Source organism: Mytilus galloprovincialis, chromosome 1 (assembly GCF_965363235.1).
Source record: "Mytilus galloprovincialis chromosome 1, xbMytGall1.hap1.1, whole genome shotgun sequence".
In the NCBI taxonomy this organism is placed as follows: domain Eukaryota; kingdom Metazoa; phylum Mollusca; class Bivalvia; order Mytilida; family Mytilidae; genus Mytilus; species Mytilus galloprovincialis.
In genome coordinates, this window is record NC_134838.1 from 6,192,793 (window position 1) to 6,210,792 (window position 18,000).

General features: G+C 30.5%; 1 protein-coding gene across 7 annotated transcripts in view; it reads left to right on the forward strand.

Moving 5' to 3' along the window:
• Positions 1-94: 94 nt before the first annotated feature.
• Positions 95-18,000, forward strand: part of LOC143064103 (uncharacterized) — a 49,710-nt gene continuing 31,804 nt past the window's right edge. For 2 of the 7 annotated variants that reach the window (XM_076236665.1, XM_076236717.1), the window contains exons 1-2: positions 95-190; positions 8,870-8,974. The gene's annotated coding sequence lies outside the window, so the exon portion shown is untranslated. Of the gene's footprint in view, positions 191-8,869; positions 8,975-10,522; positions 10,653-11,386; positions 11,540-15,908; positions 16,061-18,000 lie in introns of those variants that run through there. The other 5 variants (XM_076236700.1, XM_076236692.1, XM_076236676.1 and 2 more) reach the window with 5 other exon arrangements.

An 18,000-nucleotide genomic window follows, 5' to 3' on the forward strand; every position in this document is an offset into this window, starting at 1 on the left:
TGATCTATGTAAATTCTCGGAATTTTCGAAAATTAGCTTCTGAAGAAAGGATCAGTCTAGAAATTTCGAAAGGAGGACAGGTGCTTGGCTAGTTATTTCCCTTTTCATGCTACATAATAATTGATTACGAAAAGGAGAAAACGATCAACTTGGTAGTTGTTGTTGACAACGTCAAGCACATTGTTAAATGGTAGGGTAACATTAAATGTCAATGTGCAAGACCCTTTAACACCCGAGGATCATCCTATAAAATATATATGATATCATATCACTGCAGACAAATAATTGCAGTCAGAATTTTCCCCTCTAAAATTAATTAAAATCAGTGACCTCCCCTAAAAAAATAAATAGGATATAATTTTGCACTTATAGACTTATGGCTCATGAGTGACTAGTGTAGACTTGAGAGAATTGCATGATCATTAAACAGCAAATTGTCTGGATACCAGGGCTGTTGCTTCAGTAATACCGGAAAGTAATTCCCAAAAAGTTGATGGCATTCCGTAAATACATGTATAAAGAAGAAGAATTTTTTCATGAAGCAAATTTATGTGTGATGTTCATGATGTTTGGGGCTTCAGATATGTTAAAGTCCATGTGTTGTTTTGGCCTATCACCACTTGGCCTTGGTCATTACAGTCCATTAGAATCAGGGTCCGTCCGCCCTGATTCACGTTCGCCCTGGTACCTATTCGCCCTGATACCTGTTCGCCCAGGGTCCATTTGCCCTGATTTTTTTATTTTATTATTATTGTCTACTTGCATAATGTTCATTATTTGTAAATATTGATGACAAATTCGCTCAATATTTGTATTACTGCAACCAAACAATCAGTTTCCGTTTTATTTGCATACAAATGTAGTAGAATACTTGAATACAATGTATTTATCTTTATTGATATGTGTTATAACTGTTACAGTTTAAATAATTCTATCAAGTCAATTTATGCAGTATAATATAGGAATAAATGAACTTGTAAATTCTTTCTATGTTTTACAATTCATAAATGACAAATTTATCAAAACAAAACGTTATTTTTATTATTTATCCAACAAAGATAAGTTTGAAAGACATTAAACAAGCAGTGAGAATTATTATTATATCATTGAACAATTAATGCTCCAAAATAAGCCATCAACTTTTAAATATTTCCATGTTTTTTCATGAATGTCAAGAATTTATACCATACAAATATCTGAATAAGTTTTAGTAAACTTTATGCCCTTAAAGGCTTAAAATTAATATTTTGAAATAAAAGTATGCAGGGCGAACAGACTCTATGGGCGAACGAACTCAGGGCGACCGGACCAAGGGCAAACATGTAATCAGGGCGAACAGACCCGATTCCAGTCAATTATGCCTTTTTGTTATCAAGTTTTGGAGAAAAAAAATAAGATGTTTTAAAGTCATATGATACCTCAAATTAAAAAAAATGATGAATATGTTTTTTATAACTAAATGGATAGTTTTCATTATAAAACTTATGTACATATATTTTTTTCTGAAGAAAATTCTTTAATCTGTCCATATTTAGAAGAAGTTTACTTTATTTTAATTCCTTGCTTCCAGGAAGCAATTCGCCCACATATTTTCCGTATACAATATGACCTCAGCGTGACCCTTCTCGTAAAAATCCGGTGATCGCAATATGCATGGATCTGTCATTAAAATAAACTATTATCTGATTGTACATGTTATACACGTGCTAAATATCGATGCTTTTTTTAATTGTTTACAATAAGGTGACAATTGGCAAACTTCAGCTTCAAAACACGACATTTAAGTAGCTGCCATATTTTCACTTCATAACAGACAGAGAGAAAAAAAAAATGACGATTATGCGATAATATGGTTGCGTAAAAAAAGATAAAATCGTGCACAGAAGACTACGTTTATGAATATACATGCATTGGTTCAAGAATTGGATAAACATTATTTTTCATTGGTCACTCGTTTCATATGACTTTAATAAATATTTCTATATATATATACACACAATCTTCATCTACAAAATGTATATGATCATGATGATTAGACTTAGAAAATGTCACAGTCAGTACAGACAGGCAAAGATTAAATTTTCTTATATTTTTAAGTATTGAAAATATATACCTCCACATCTGTTTTGCCAAATGATCCATAAAAAAATGCTTTGAAAAAAAATGTTGATGTTTTGCTTCAAAATTTTATGATAAAGCTGTCTTGGAATTGAAAAGAATATTTTTTTTTTAAAATAAATATATTATTTAGATGATTGATTCCACCACAGTTATATTACATGATTAGCTCAGTGATAAAAGTAATGTCTAAGTGATTGACAAATGTGTGTGTGTCATAATAAACCAATCAACTTGTTATTCCATTAAATCATTTCTAAACAAGACTGTCCACATTTGTAAAGATGGTTCATTCCCTCTATTCCCACTTTTTATAAATCTGGTAAGAAAAGGTTAAATTTCATGTGGGAATAGGAGGAAAACTTGTGCAAACAAAGGATTAAACTGTACAAACATTTTTTAATCAACTGTTAATTGACCATTGTTTTATTTAATAGAACAGGTAATAAGTTATTTTTCTGTATAAATTCTGTTTTTTTTAAATAAAAGAAATCTGAAAGAAATTAAAACAAATATAATTAAATTATTTTATTACTTTTATAACACAAATTAAACTATAGATTCAAGCAAGCATAATATAACACAAATTAAAAAGTCAATTGTTCATGAACAATTGAATGGTCTTTCCTTTTTTCTTTTATTAATTGCCTTCTTGGATAAAAATATATGGTTTCTAAGGACTTTTATGTTCATAAGTGGTTGCTTAGGACAAAAATCATTCCTAAGGATAAATATATTAAAATAAGTTATTAAAAATGTCATATGTACTATTCATAGTATTTAAAGTTAAAAAAATAAGTGATTGCTAAGGACTTATATGTCGTTGCTAGGGACAAAAATGTCATTTTCAGTATTAAAAAATTCATATTTATATTATTCATAGCCTTCTAAGGTCAAAAATATATGGTTGCTAAGGTGTTTTATGTCGTTGCTAGGGACTTAACCTCTGACCTGACCTAGTTTTGTAGATCTTATTATGCTGATCATTTTTGCAATTCAAAGTTTCTTTCTATCTCTAACCACTTTTGAGTTATAAGCAAACAATCATCATTTCGGACCCCAAAAACAGTTTTGGTGCCCTAGTTCCATAACAAATCGTCCAATAATTTTCAACCCAATATAACAAATGTAGATCTTGACAAGACACACATTTTCTTTGTTACATTTTATCAGCCATCTTTAACGGTTATTGAGTAAATCCGATAACAAGCTAAGGTCAAAATCTAGGTCATGACCTTGACCTTTGACCTTAGGTCAATTTTCATGTTTATGTATATTGATAATCATTGGTGACAATCCTAGGTGGCTACAACTTACAGTTTCTGAGTTTTAGTGATCAACTGACATTTGTTAATTTTCAAAGGGGCATAACCCTACCAATGAGTCGTTGAATCTTTTCAATCCAAATGTAACGAAGCACCAGGGTAAAAGGAAAGACCTTAATTATACAACAGCACTAAATCAAATCACACATTGTAGCACACACATTAGACACTCACTGTATACTAGTCTATTAAAGTTTATCTATCTATTTCACATTAAGAAGGTGGGAGGCTGCATTACCAAACTCTACTGTTGTGACTTCCTGGTTGCGGTGTCTAACCTTAAGTTCGTCTAATCTGTTGTTGATTTCTACATACTTCTTTTTGGGGGCCACTCTCGGCTGCATACTGGTCAGGGCATTGAAGGTGTCCTCATGTTTCAGAAGTTTAATAAGTTGAAAGATGTTTGGATGTGGACGATAGACATGTTTCTTCAGCTTGCTGTGCCATCCCTCTAAATGATTTGTTGTCCTTGGTCCTTGAATTAAGTAGTGGTTCCAAAGGTTACTAGTTCTTCATCGTAGATGATTGGAAAATGAGATTTTGGTTGGTATTGTGTTCAAATTATTGATGGTGGCAAGACAGTTTGAAGTTGAACACTTCCAGTAAGTTCTTATGCCCCTTTTGCTCTTTTCCTGGAACTTGAACCCACTGTGTACAATGTTTTGGTTCCCGAGTCTGTTTGTAACAAACTTTACCTGTAGTTGTGAATTAGCCATTGTAACTGAATAATGACTTGACTGGATGAGGACCACAATTTATATCAATGTTTAATGCTTTGAAGTAAAGTTAACGGTTTTCACCAATTATTTTATACCTTTGATTATTGGTCCAAGTAATTATATTTTTAAAAGTATACTTTTATTCCACATCTTAAGATTATACTTGGTTATACTATTATTAATATCACGATTTATTAGTACAGTAGACAATTTTTTAAGGTTACAAATTCAAAAAATTTAAAATAAATCTTAACTCCAATATATTTATCATAATTTTTCTTTATTTTTAAGAATTTCTTTGATGAAAAAAGAAACGTATTACAAATAAACAAGGTATTATACCTGAACAGTGTACCATATATGTTATGCTTTGGAAAAAAATACAGGTAAATCTTAGGTGAAATTCTAATTAAACTTGATTGTTATAAAAACAAATTATTTATCAAAACATCTATTGTTATTTGCAAGTGGGAATAGAAGGAATAGTATTTTTAAAAAGTGGGAATAGGAGGAAGACACCGTAAAGATCATGTGGAAGTCATCTAAATACTGGTACCGACATCATAAAATATCTCTTATTCTATTGTACATGTGACCATATAGATTTTCAGTCTCCTTTTTTTTTTTTTATATAAATATAACCTTAAAATGGATAAAATGTTTATTATGGTTAAAAACCATAAAATAAATCATTTTTAAAAAATTTCATCTACATTTAAAAAGAAGATTTGATGTGGTATATTTGCCAACAAGACAACTCGCCACAATAGACCAAATGACACAGAAATAAACAACTAGACTTCACCGTACAGCCTTCAACAATGAGCAAATCCCATTCTACATAGTCAGATATGCAAGGCCCCTAAATTACAAATGTAAAACAATTCAAACGAGAAAACTAACAGCCTTATTTAAGTACAAAATAATGAATGGAAAACATTTTTGTAACACAGCAACAAACGATTTTTTTTTACACCATTACTATAAAAGTGCAATACAATTATTTTTAAAGTTATAAAAGGTATATAAATGAAAGTATATATACAACTATAATATGTCTAAAACGACTTTTATTACATGTCCCAAGTGGTACATGGCCAATAAGAAAATAGCAATTATATACTGGGTAATTAGGAGTAAGATTGGTGCACATGTACCTGAAGGTGAGATTAATATGGAAACGCTAGGTTAAAAATATCTTCATAAGGACTTACTTTCTTAAAAAGACCCTAAAAGGTAAAAAAAAAAAAGAGGTAAAGAACATCATTTGTGCGTTTAGGTGCATTGTCACTTCCTTCCGATATTGGGCAGTTGAAAAATATGAATTTTTTTTATGCTATATTGCAGGAATTTATCGGCAAACTAAATTCTTATGATTAATAATCAGCACTGCTAGCTGTTGTTAGGGAAAACATACAGAACTGCTTTATTTTAGATAAAAGTCATAAAGGCACACATACACTAAAAACTTTTTCTAAAGTGGTCTATTAACTTTCATTTTGATCTGTGCAAAACTAACATTCCTGTCTTTCAATTATTTCTTAGAGTAAATTTGTTATGAAACATCTACCACTGCCAAGCCAACAACATTTGAGACAATGAAACTATAACATCTACAGAGGCTGTAAGAATCTTTAATTTGGATCTGCAGTGGGGGATCCAGAAAATTTCTTAAGTGGGGGCCAACTGACTGCTTAAGAGGGGGGTCGCTCTAGTCATGCTTCATTGATTCCCTATATAATCAACCAACACCTGAAGTTGTAAACATACCTATATAAACTTAGTCAGAAGATGATAACCTTATGACTGAATATAATTGACATTTTTGAAGTACATTGTAAATTTTGTGTTATCTGAATAAATAGCTGAATAAAGATTGAAGAGTATTTATATTGTCTCCTGTCTTTGTAATAATGACAGATAGTTTATCAGTTATTAGGGCTCTTTATACAAATAAGGCATTGTTGGAGACATGTTTAACACCTTTATGATATAATTGTATGTGTATCAAAGTGAAGTATTGATTCAAGATAAGACAATATTGATTTACTCTGTCAAAGTTTGGAATAGGTAGGGAATTTACCTGCTGTCAGTGTTCTGCAAAATTATGACAGTCATTTTTAAAGTGTTTAAAGATTTCTCTTTTAGTACTTAAGTAATGAAAACACAAAAAACTGCATAGGTTGTCTCATATATTATATAAACCACATTGAAAGTATGTCAGCAAATATGCTGTAACCAACAATTAAAATTGCAAAAAATGAAAAAATCCAATGAAAAAAACATATTATAAAATAACATGGTATGAAAAGGGCCTTACTTTCCACTGAAAACATGAACTTTAAAATAACTATTTCAAAGGGAAAGAACTCCTGTAAAAATAGTTGGTCAGCAATCTTCCAAAACCTGGCTGATATCAGACTTTAATATAAATTTTATAAAATGAAAAAAAAGTTGATCATGAAATATAGGCCTGTATAAGATTTCTAAGAATTAAATATAAATATTATTTCAAGGGGACACAACTGTAAAATCATACATAATTAGTACTGATCGAAAAACATGATTTTTGATTTTTAAACTTGTCCTACCAGATAAAAATTTGATATAATTTGCATAACAATTCTTTAAGAAATGTAGGTGTGACAGTGCGTCCAATGGATATAACTCCTTTAAAAACTATTTGATCTGCAATGATTTTCATACTTGCCCAAGACATTACTGATATATTAACCTTTGATATAAATTTCATGAAAATCTGTCAAGAATTTTATACCTCACAGCAGTCTGCACCAAAATCCTTGCCAACTAATAATCTGAATACCAATATTTCATCATTTTTCTTTTGTGTTAGTTTTGCAAATACTTATTAAGTCCAAAAAAAAATTGACTAGTCTAGGGCAAAGGACTTGTGACTAAGATTGCTAACAAGATCAGAAGAACAACCATATTGTCATGTCCAACACACTGCTTTAACATGTAAATATTGGTAAAATGTGGTTTATAAACTATCATTCCCAACTTTTATATACCTGGACTATTCAGGCATGCCATATTGTATTGACACATGTCTATTTTAATACTGTGTGTTAACCTCAATATGATATTCGGTATTCTGTCTCTCTCATTTAGTGTATATTGTTAATTTCATTAAAAAAAAAATCATATGACATTTGCTTTGCTTAAAACAACCTGTTTTTTTTTAGAATAACCACAGGTTGGTCATATAAAATTTGATGACATGACCAAAACGTATTTTTATACGACGGCAAAAAATTTTGCGGTAGTATATTGGTATCCCGTCGGTGTCGTCAGCGTCGTCCGAAGACGGATGGTTTTCTGATTATTACTTTAGTACAAGTAAACAGAAATTAATAAAAATTTAACACAATGTTTATAACCACAAAAGGAAGCTTGGGATTGATTTTGGGGGTAATGGTCCCTAAGGTTTAGGAATTAGGAGCCCAAAGGGGCCAAAACAAGCATTTATCTAGTGTCAGGACAATAAGTTATGTATAAGTATTTCAATTGTTCTGAAATTGTACCACAATGATTAATACTATAAGTAGAAGGTTGAGATATATTTTAAGGGTTATGAGGCAAACAGTCTAAGAATAAAGGGCCAAAAAGATCCAAAAACAAGCATTTTTGTATTTTCAAGTCAATAAATTGGAGTTATCTGTCTTTGACCAGAATGGTTGTTGAATCACATAAAACCAATGCTTTATGAAATCTTCTTTGAAAATTGGAGTTATCTTTCTTTGTCCAGAATAGTAGTTGAATCAACTTAAATCAATGCTATATACAATATACAATGTAATATTCACTTTACTACCAACTGATAAATTAAAGCAATCTTTACCATTCAGTGATTACAAGTACTTTGATTACCATTCTAGGGTTATGCCCCTTTACAAGTGGAAAAATTGAAGAATTTTTTAGTTTCTGTTCTCTTAACTTAAGTTTGTCTTAACTAAATTTAATGAAATGTGTATATAATGCTTATTACCTCTAAACTCAGTTTAAGTTCAATTTTTGGCAGCTTCACTTTTACAGTTCTCGAGTCATATCCCTTTATAAAGTTATATGCTAGCAGGGGCATTATCTGTGTCCTTTTGGACACATTCCCCATTTTTTTTTTTAAATTTTAACCATGACTGTATGACATTTTATATTTTAATATTTTATTTAAATGAGTAGTTATTGTTGCAAACTCCATTAGAAATTTGAATTGAGATCGTTTTTGGAATAAGGGAAAGGGGGAAGTGAAAAAAAAATGGGGGGGGGGAGGGGGGGGATGATGTTCAATATTTTTTTCTCATTTCAGATTTCAGAATTTAAAAAGAAAATTTCTTTTAATATTTTTTCTTTGAGGGGGTTAATATTCAACAGCATAGTGAATTGCTAAAAAGCAAAAAAAAAATTTAAATGCATTAGACCACATTCCATTCTGTGTCAGAAACCTATCCTGTGTCAACTATTTAATCACAATACAAATTCAGGGCAGTATCCAGCTTGAATGTTGTGTCCATACTTGCCAGGGTTCGACCTCTGCAGTCATATAATGCTGCGCCCTGCGGAGCATCTGGTTCAAGATAATATATTTCTTTAATCTCCTCTGCTTCATAGGACATACATGTGTTAATTTGAAATCTAAATTTTTTTAATTTTCATATCCTTTTAACTATTAAAACATATATTTTCCAGGTTGATCACATGACCATCTGAGATGTAACAGGTTATTAGCAGAATTCTTCAAGATGTCTTCCAGAACAATAAGTGCTAAAAGAACATGTTGGCAAAGAACTGATGGTATGTCTGATATACCCTATTTTAATATTAACCTGTATTTAAGAATTAAATGCTTCTTTTTGTAAATTCATTGGGGTGTAAAAGCATTGACCAAAGTACATTTTGTATGAAGCGAGGAAGTGCTTCATTCTAAAAAAGTGTGCACATTCAATGCTTTTGCAACCCTATGAAATTACAAAAAGAACCATTCAATAATTATAACTATATTTTTTTAGCTAGGATCATGAAAACACGATTTCTATCAAGTTTTTCTTTAACTTACCTGACTGTGCACTTTATCGTGGAACCTCGTGTCATCATGAATGTTACATTTCATTGTGAAATGAATGTAAATATCAGAAGGACATTAGATTGCTGCTAGCCAATCAAAATAACGTATCATAATGAAAAATACATCTAAATGTAATTGTTATGGCATTAGCGATTTGTTTTGGCCCTACATGAAGTGACAGAAACTGTTTATTTGTTCAGTTATTCTATCAATAAGTGGTCAAATAACACTGTCCTTGGTTTCAGAGATAAAAGGCACTTTTTACCTTTGAGAAGTTTTCTTCAAGTTATGAGACTTAGGTGTGGGTTTTTGGAAAATAAAAAATTCTGTCTCAGAAAATAAAGAATGTCAGAAATTAATTAATAATTTGAGTGGTAACTTTTTAAATCAATAGAGAAAAAAGAAATACACAACAGACATAGGGTTATCGTAATCAGATGTAATCGATTACATTTTGCAGTGTAATAACATGTAATCAGTAATCATGCATTTTCGATTGTCAAGTAAGACAGTCAGACTATTTACATGTAGGTAGATACAAACTTGATATCAAATGAACTACTTAAAAGTATTATAATTCAAAACCATTCGTGTTTGTTTTTTGTCATGTGAATTACTGACTTATTATGTTATACAATAATGTAGGATCACTTTATTTGGCATACATGTTCGAGATCCTTTAAAGGCCAACATACTGAAAACCAACTTATTTTCGCAGAAACTTTTTTCGCTTTTTACTCTTCCTATACCATTTCGCAGCAATTTTATTTCGCGATTTTCTGATTTACTCGATGTAGTTTAATAAGGAGTGATCAAAGTTTTACATAATTGTGAAAGTCGCAAAAATAAGTCGCTTGCGAAAATAAGTTGGTTTACAGTAACCATCAGACATGATTCACCTAACCTCCACCTCATTTCAGTGATCAAGGTTAATTACTTAGGCAAGTTTATATTTCAGAAACTATATGCTGTAGGTCAAATATATTATGTATGGAATGATCGTAAGGTGTACATGTCTGTTTGTTAGGGTTTGTTTGACTTTGACTTCATTTTCAAGGTTTGTTGGTCAACGTTAGGTTTTCATGGTTATTATGAATAAGTCACATTTGTATGTCTGTTTCTCAGATACTATAAGCAATTCCCCATTTCAGACTCTAATGCATTTTGGGTAATATTTTCAAACACTTACACCAAAATGTTGTGATTGGTTTAAAATATTCTAAACAATGGAAATCCATCCAATGACGTAACGTTATTTTCATTTTGGTGTAGAAAAAAAAAATGAGATTACCCACAGTCCTTTAGATTCTGAAAAGACGAATTGCTCAACTATATTTGGTGTATGGAATGATTGCATGATGTCTGGCATGGTGCATATGAACTTGACCTCATTTACATGGATCATTGGTAAAGTTAAGTTTACATGATATGCTTTTAGTAAAAGGTCAAGGTCACTGTTGCATATATGATATACTAAAAACTATTTTGTTGTACAGTTGGTTTTGGGATGGTATCCTGGCACTTAGAAATGTAACACATTTGTCATTTATATAGTTGAAAATTTAACATTAATACATGTAGTACATGAGTTTTCCCCATTCAAGTATGCTTATTATTTGAACCCTTGAAATAAAATGTTTTCTTTATAAAAATTGTGCAGTATGGGAACCATCCGTGGGCTTTGCCAGCTTTGTACTTTTTTTTAAATTTGATTACTTAAAGACCTTATATCCTACTTCATTATCCTAAAAAATTGAAGGTTATTTAGAAAGTATATATTATTTAATATGGCATCTGTCTCAAAATCAATACTGGCTCAAAAATGAAATTAAACTTACAAAAAGAATTATTTTATTACTAGTATAAGTTATATAGTCATTGTATTAACATGGTCCTGCTAGAATTCAAGAAAAGATAACCTTGTTTTTGCCTTTATATCAGCACACCTCACATAAATAACGATATCATTAATAAGATTTGAGACGGTAGATAATCCTACACATTCAATGCATTTGTTCAACATTTGATGTGGTGAAATCCTTCTCAAAAGACTTTAATCCCCAGACTTTCATTTTATTGGATTTGCTATTGTTTGCACAGATTTTAAACAAATATTTAAATTGATATACAATAATATATTATTGGTTAAAGATAAAGTGAACCTTTTTCATGAGAAAGTATTTGAATAGAGTTGAATTGAAAGGAAGTATATTGAGTGCTTTTGATATGTAATAGTCTCTTTCAATTCAACGTTTAACGATAAACTTTGGGAATAATACAATCCATAAAAGCAGGTAATTATATAGACATATTTTAAATGGTAAAATAATAGTACAATCAATCTCCAATTAAAACTATAATTAAATGGAATAATGAGCAAATCTTAAGTGATTTTGTATTATATCAAGAAGGGAAGAACATTAATTGTAATATTTATATTTATATTTTTGTAAAGAGGAAATATCAGGTCCAAGTATGCATTTGAAATTTGAGATAAAAATTTCCATATTTGAATTAGAATTAACTTAGTGAATGTTTCAAAGACTTCAAACAGATTTTTTTTAAGGAAAATGATTTTATAGATATTCAGTATTGGTTTTGCTAATTGTTGAAGGCCATACTGTGACATATTTAAAATGCTTACATCCACAAATGTGACCTACTGAATTATACTTATCACTGGGTCTGAATTTACATGAGCACAACAACGAATGCCACGTGTGGAGCCGGATCTGCTTACCCTTCCTTATCACTTCCTCCCCATTTTTGATAGGGTTTGTGTTGTTCAGTCTTTAGTTTTCTATGCTGTGTTTTCAGTGGCAGATCCAGAACTTTTCCTAAGGGGGGAATGTCCATTTTGTGTCTTCACTCTCTTTCACATCCATGTTATTCACATTCTGGTGGAAGGTTGTCTTATCGGCAATCATAACATCTCATTCATGTCATTATTTATAAAGAGGATGCAAATGCTAGGACTCATTTTGCCCAAAGTGCCTATATTCTTAACAATTCTTTTTTTCTTATTGTAATACATATACTAGTAACAGGCATAAGTGAGTGAATTAATGTATGACCCTAGACCTATACCAATAATATGAATTTTCTGAGCCTATTATAGAGGGTGGTAAAGGGGGGGTGCTTGCACGAAAAAAACGTGAAATAAGACATAATTTCTGTAATGAACGTTGCAAGAAAAATAAATACTTTTTTTTTAACCTTTTGTGACTGAGTCACTGTCTTCTTGTATTTATTAACACTTTCTTTTACTTGATATTCCCGATTTAGTATACACATTTATGATATAATTGGTTTACGGCTTTTAAAAAAGTATTTCTTGACGATCTTTGCCAAGTGTTTGAATTTTATTTGAAAAATACCGAGCACGCAAAATAAGACTTTGAACATTACGATGCACGTAAAATTAAATAAACAGAACACGTTGAACGAGGCACCCGTCTTGCACGACTGAACGTGAAATAAAAAAGTAAAAACACGTTGAACGTGAAATAAAAAATGGCGATCACGTTGCACGAAAATAACCCTTTACCACCCTATATTATAGTCAGGTACTTTTTTCTTGAGTCACAAAATGGAAGGGCAGACACAAAAATTACTGAACTAATAGATTGATATGTTCTCTGTCTGGTAATTTTTTTTTTTAAATCGGAGGTTATGCATTTACTACATCCAACTTGATAGATACCCATGTCTTCGACTTGATATCTAATTATTCTGCATAAATATGTAATAGATAAATTGAAAACTTATGCAAATGGTGTTTTTAAAATAAAAAAAACTTTGTAATTGAGAAAAAAAAATGACTTTATATTGCTGTTAAATATTAAGATAAAAACTGGGGATAAAATAATATAGAAATTTATGAAACTTTTACTGAGGCATTTTTTATCATTTTTATGACACCTGCAATAGCTTTGTTTATATGAAACTTTTTCAGTAGAAGATCAGTAGATAGTGTCTGAAGAAAAAGCTTTTAATTTCTTGATTAATTTATTTTATTTTACTAATAGATGGACTTAGTTTTTGGCAGTCAATATTACAAGTTTACACAGACTATAGCTATCACATACTAATGTTTGAAAAGCACAAATTTCGTTTGGTTACATTCTTATATTATTACATGTCATAGAAGTTTCAAATCATGATTTTTATTGGCTGAGACATTCCAACAGTATTATTTATTTCCCAATAAAATGCAACATCTATAACTGTATGTTATGATGCTCTTCTTAACAACATAATTAATGGATACCCCATACCCTTTGTTTTTCTATTATAGAAAAGTAGTAATAGGCTTAATATAACTGGTAATAACCAGTTTGCCAACTTTTGAAAATCTCCATGGCGGGTTTAGTGCACAACCAGATTTTATGGTTACTCTTTTTTGCTGTGATTATATGGTTAAAGCATAGAAATGTTTTGTTTAGTTTTTTAAATTGAATGCTTCCGTGTATAGGGTATGTAGTAAAGCATTGAATGGCAAGCATTTTAAAGTATAAAGCTCTTCTGTTCTTCTTATAAAATGATGCATGAGTTAAGCTTTTACTCCTTAATAAAGTTTCAAAAGGACTAATTAATTCTTAGATATAGTTTAAAGGAGTAGGTTCAGTAAGACCCCTTTTTGGCCCCAAAATATAGCAGTTTTACAAAATTGTTAAAATGTAAACTTTTAGTTATTTATTGGACAGTTGAATGCTTCTCCTACATAAATATGGGCTGTTTTTGACAATACAATGCACATATATCGGGTACTAGCACCATTAAGTCATGCTAAATTACTGAAATCTTCAAAATTCTAGCATTTTAGTTAAATTTTAGACAGTTTTCGTGTGAAACGAAAGTGGCCGCATTCGTGTTCATCCTTAATATTGAAATGTAACTTGTATTTTATGATAATACATAACATATATAAAGGTTGAGGATGAACACGGATGCGGCCACTTTCATTTTTGACTAAAATCATATGAAAAGTGACATTTTTCAGCATATTTGATAGATTTTTCATATTTGAGCTTGAATCGGGTTGTTTTTAATGACTAAATCAGTTAAAATCTTTCACATAAATTAATTAATTCAAATGAAATAGACACTTAAGAGTTTAAAAAGTGGTCAAAATTTTTCGTAAGATGAACCTGAAATTTGAGGCCAAAATCAGTCCTTACCGGACCTACTCCTTTGTGACAGTAATGATGTATTTCAAAGGTATGCTGAGAAAAAAACCATAGTATAACAATACAGCAACATCAAATGCTTCGAAGTAAAAAATGTAATAAAGTACACAACGATAAGTAGGTCTGGTTAACTAAAGTAAAAAATGTAATAAAGTACACAACGATAAGTAGGTCTGGGTAACTATAAAATTTTCCTCTTCTTTAAGTCTATTTTATTCAAACCATTGAATGGGGTTGGGGTCCATGAAAGCTTGTTGAAATTCACCAAAAGAAAGAGATGACTTTGTCTGATAGACCAAGGAGGTCTAACTAAAATCTCCTGGCTTAAAGATAAGATGTGGAACCACAAGGGATTGCTTATGAATTTTTCATTCATGATTGGAGTAAATTGTATGTTTAATATATGGAATCAATAGCGTTTTCTTCTGTACATTTCTGATGTATTAAAGTATTGAATATGATGTTTTGAGTAGTGTAGCTCTTGACAACTCTATTAATTACATATATGTCATTATATATTTTATACATTAGTCGTATTGACACACAATGTTCAAACATTTAAAATATTGTATATCAATAGACATTTAAAGCTGAGACAAACAATAATCATATCTATATTAAATTTCAATACCAAATCCTAAATCATAGTGGTTCATTTATACCAGTTGATTTTCATAGATACTGCATGTTTGACACAGATATTTTTGTATCATATTAAACTAAATTTCCCTAGTTTGTATGTTCCTAACATAGAACCCCCCCCCCCCCCCCCAAAAAAAAAAAGTAAAAAAACTACACTTTTAATAGATTACATTTAACATAAGCTGAAAATTAGAAATTAAAATAATTTACTGTTTATTGCTACAAAATTAAAATTGATGAAAAACTTGTCAATCTATTATACTAGTAATATTGAAATTGGCAGAAAAATTTAATAGGAGAATATTGTTAAACACAGCAAGTAATTCCATAAAAGATATTGATGATATTGGGACAAATTATAACATTGTCAATATTATGGACTTTTTATCTCCCTTTCAGTGGCTGGATGCCAGAATGGTTCACATATAATCCTATCAACCTTGGTTCAAAATCATTTATTCAATATATAGCAGTAACAACTTTGTGTAGAAAGATATACATTGTAATAATTTACTGCATCATTTGACTTATTTATGTAAATATTTGGTAGTATTGAAGTTTTCCATAGATTTTATATTTATTGAAACGAATGAAATTTTAAACATGACAACAGAAGAGTTAAAACTTTGTCATTATAAAGATCATTAGAACATCAGTACCTTTGATCGGGAAAATCTTAGTGATCGGTAACGGGTTTCCACTATTTATTTAAAGGATCAAGATTCATTCATAAGATAGAAACGTGGAAGAATATTAAGACAAATGGTTTAAATCTCGAGTTGACATGCTCGTTCAGGCAGTAATAATTGTTTTGTATGGACAGGGGTTATCTGTGTTTGTTTAAGTGTGTATTGTACAATACCTAGAAGAAAGATGACAACAGGTTCATGAAATATTATGCACCGTGCATTATAGTAATTGAGTTTCTGCCACGTTTCGACATAAAACAACTAAATGTGATATACTTAGAAGGTTATCTAAATTGTAAGTTATTTAATTTTTTTTTTAACATAAAGATAAAATATTGGTGATCTGAAAAAGGCTTAAATAATTTAAATGGTTGAAATGAATTGCTTAACTTTTCTTTCATACATTGATTAGTAGTTTGTGTGAGTTAAATTACATTTTGTAGGATAGCAGTACAATCTGTTTTAGCCAGGGTCTAGTGACATTTGCTGGTTTATCAAATACAAAATATCTCGTCGATTTTTCTCATATCTGAACATGTATATCAATTATCAAGTATGGATTCTTCAGTGGGGTTGGTATTTTTTTGCAATGCCTAGGATAGTAGAGGGGCATTGTGTATGGTCTGTGTACTCTTTAATGGTCTGTTTTGGTCAAGTTTGTTTACCACTAAGTTGTGGTCATAAAAACTTAAAAACTTTAACACATGTTTCTTTTTTTACAAAAATTACATGGCTCACTGAACACAGAAAAGTGATATTTTGAAATAAGTGCATTCTTAAGTTAGTTTTAGGTTGAGGTATGTTACTCTAAAGCTTCGGTCACATGGGATCATATTGAAACTGAGTACATCAAGTTTGTAACAGGATTTTTGAATGAAAAAACAGTTCTCAATTTGGGGATGTACAGCAGGCATGTGGTTTGGGTGTCTGCCAAATAGTGTCTTTTCATCAACATGCAAACTCTTTTACAAAATTTTTATTTAGGTTTTCCCGTGACTTGATTAAAGTCAAGTTCAATTTTCACCATTTTTAAAACTTATATGAAAAATTATGGTGACCCTCTATTTTCTTTGAACACATTAGTAGGAAAATACGACTGCAAGTGATCATGGTGTCCTAAGGACATATAATCTTGTTGATATTTGTTTTCAACCCTTATGATTTGAACAGTGCATTTTAATTACACACCAAGAAAATGTTTTAAATCGTTCTTTTAATCGTAACCAATCATTTAATTCAACAGACCATTTAACTTTTAAATGTTTTTTAACGGTAAAATTTTTTTTTTAAAGTTCTATGATGACATTCTATCATGTCTTACGTCTAAATTGTCCTCTTAGTATTTTAAGAAAAGAACCTTATGACTAATTGTTCTTTTGACCTTTCAAATATTAAATGTTGATTAAAATCTTAAATTTCAAGTTTTAATTTTTATACTTCCACAATTATAAAGTGGCTGTTGCATGAAAGTGTTACATAACATTGAGAATGGAAATAGGGCATTTGTCAAAGAGACAACAACCCGACCATAGAGCAGACAACAGCCGAAGGCCACCAATGGGTCTTCAATGCAGCTAGAAAATCCTGGACCCGGAGGTGTCCTTCAGCTGGCCCCTAAACAAATATGTATACTAGTTCAGTGATAATGAACATCATACTAAACTCTGAATTATACACAAGAATCTAAAATTAAATAATCATACAAGGCTGTTTTTCCTTAGTTCCTTCTCTGATATAAAACAGTTTTCAAGAGTTTTTTTCGTAATTCCTGAAGATATTGATCTGATACAAAAATTTATGAAAATTATACTTCTCTGAAATTTTTGTTGGGATGCCTGAAGATCTGAAGCTAATGTTTAGAAAATTAGTTTATAATAAACAGATTAATTTGTGATTCAATCAGGTTTATTAACTTTAGAAATCCCTTAGACTTACACCAAATTCATTGCATTTAGAACCTTCAGAACAAAAATTAATTGTACCTTACGACTATTGGCAGTGTTTCCCCAATGTCAGCCTATAAGCATTATATGCATAAAGATGGCCTGTATTCTGTTTATTTCCACTTATGAGTTTGAATGTCCTTTTTGGTATCTTTCTGACACCAGAAATTTTTGTCTTGCAATTTTGTTAGGGGAGATAATTCTGGTTCTCTTGTTCCTAATTAAACCTTGTAAAGTTTGGATCATCTTTGTGAATGAAGAGAGATATATGTTCAGTGAGACAGGAACACCC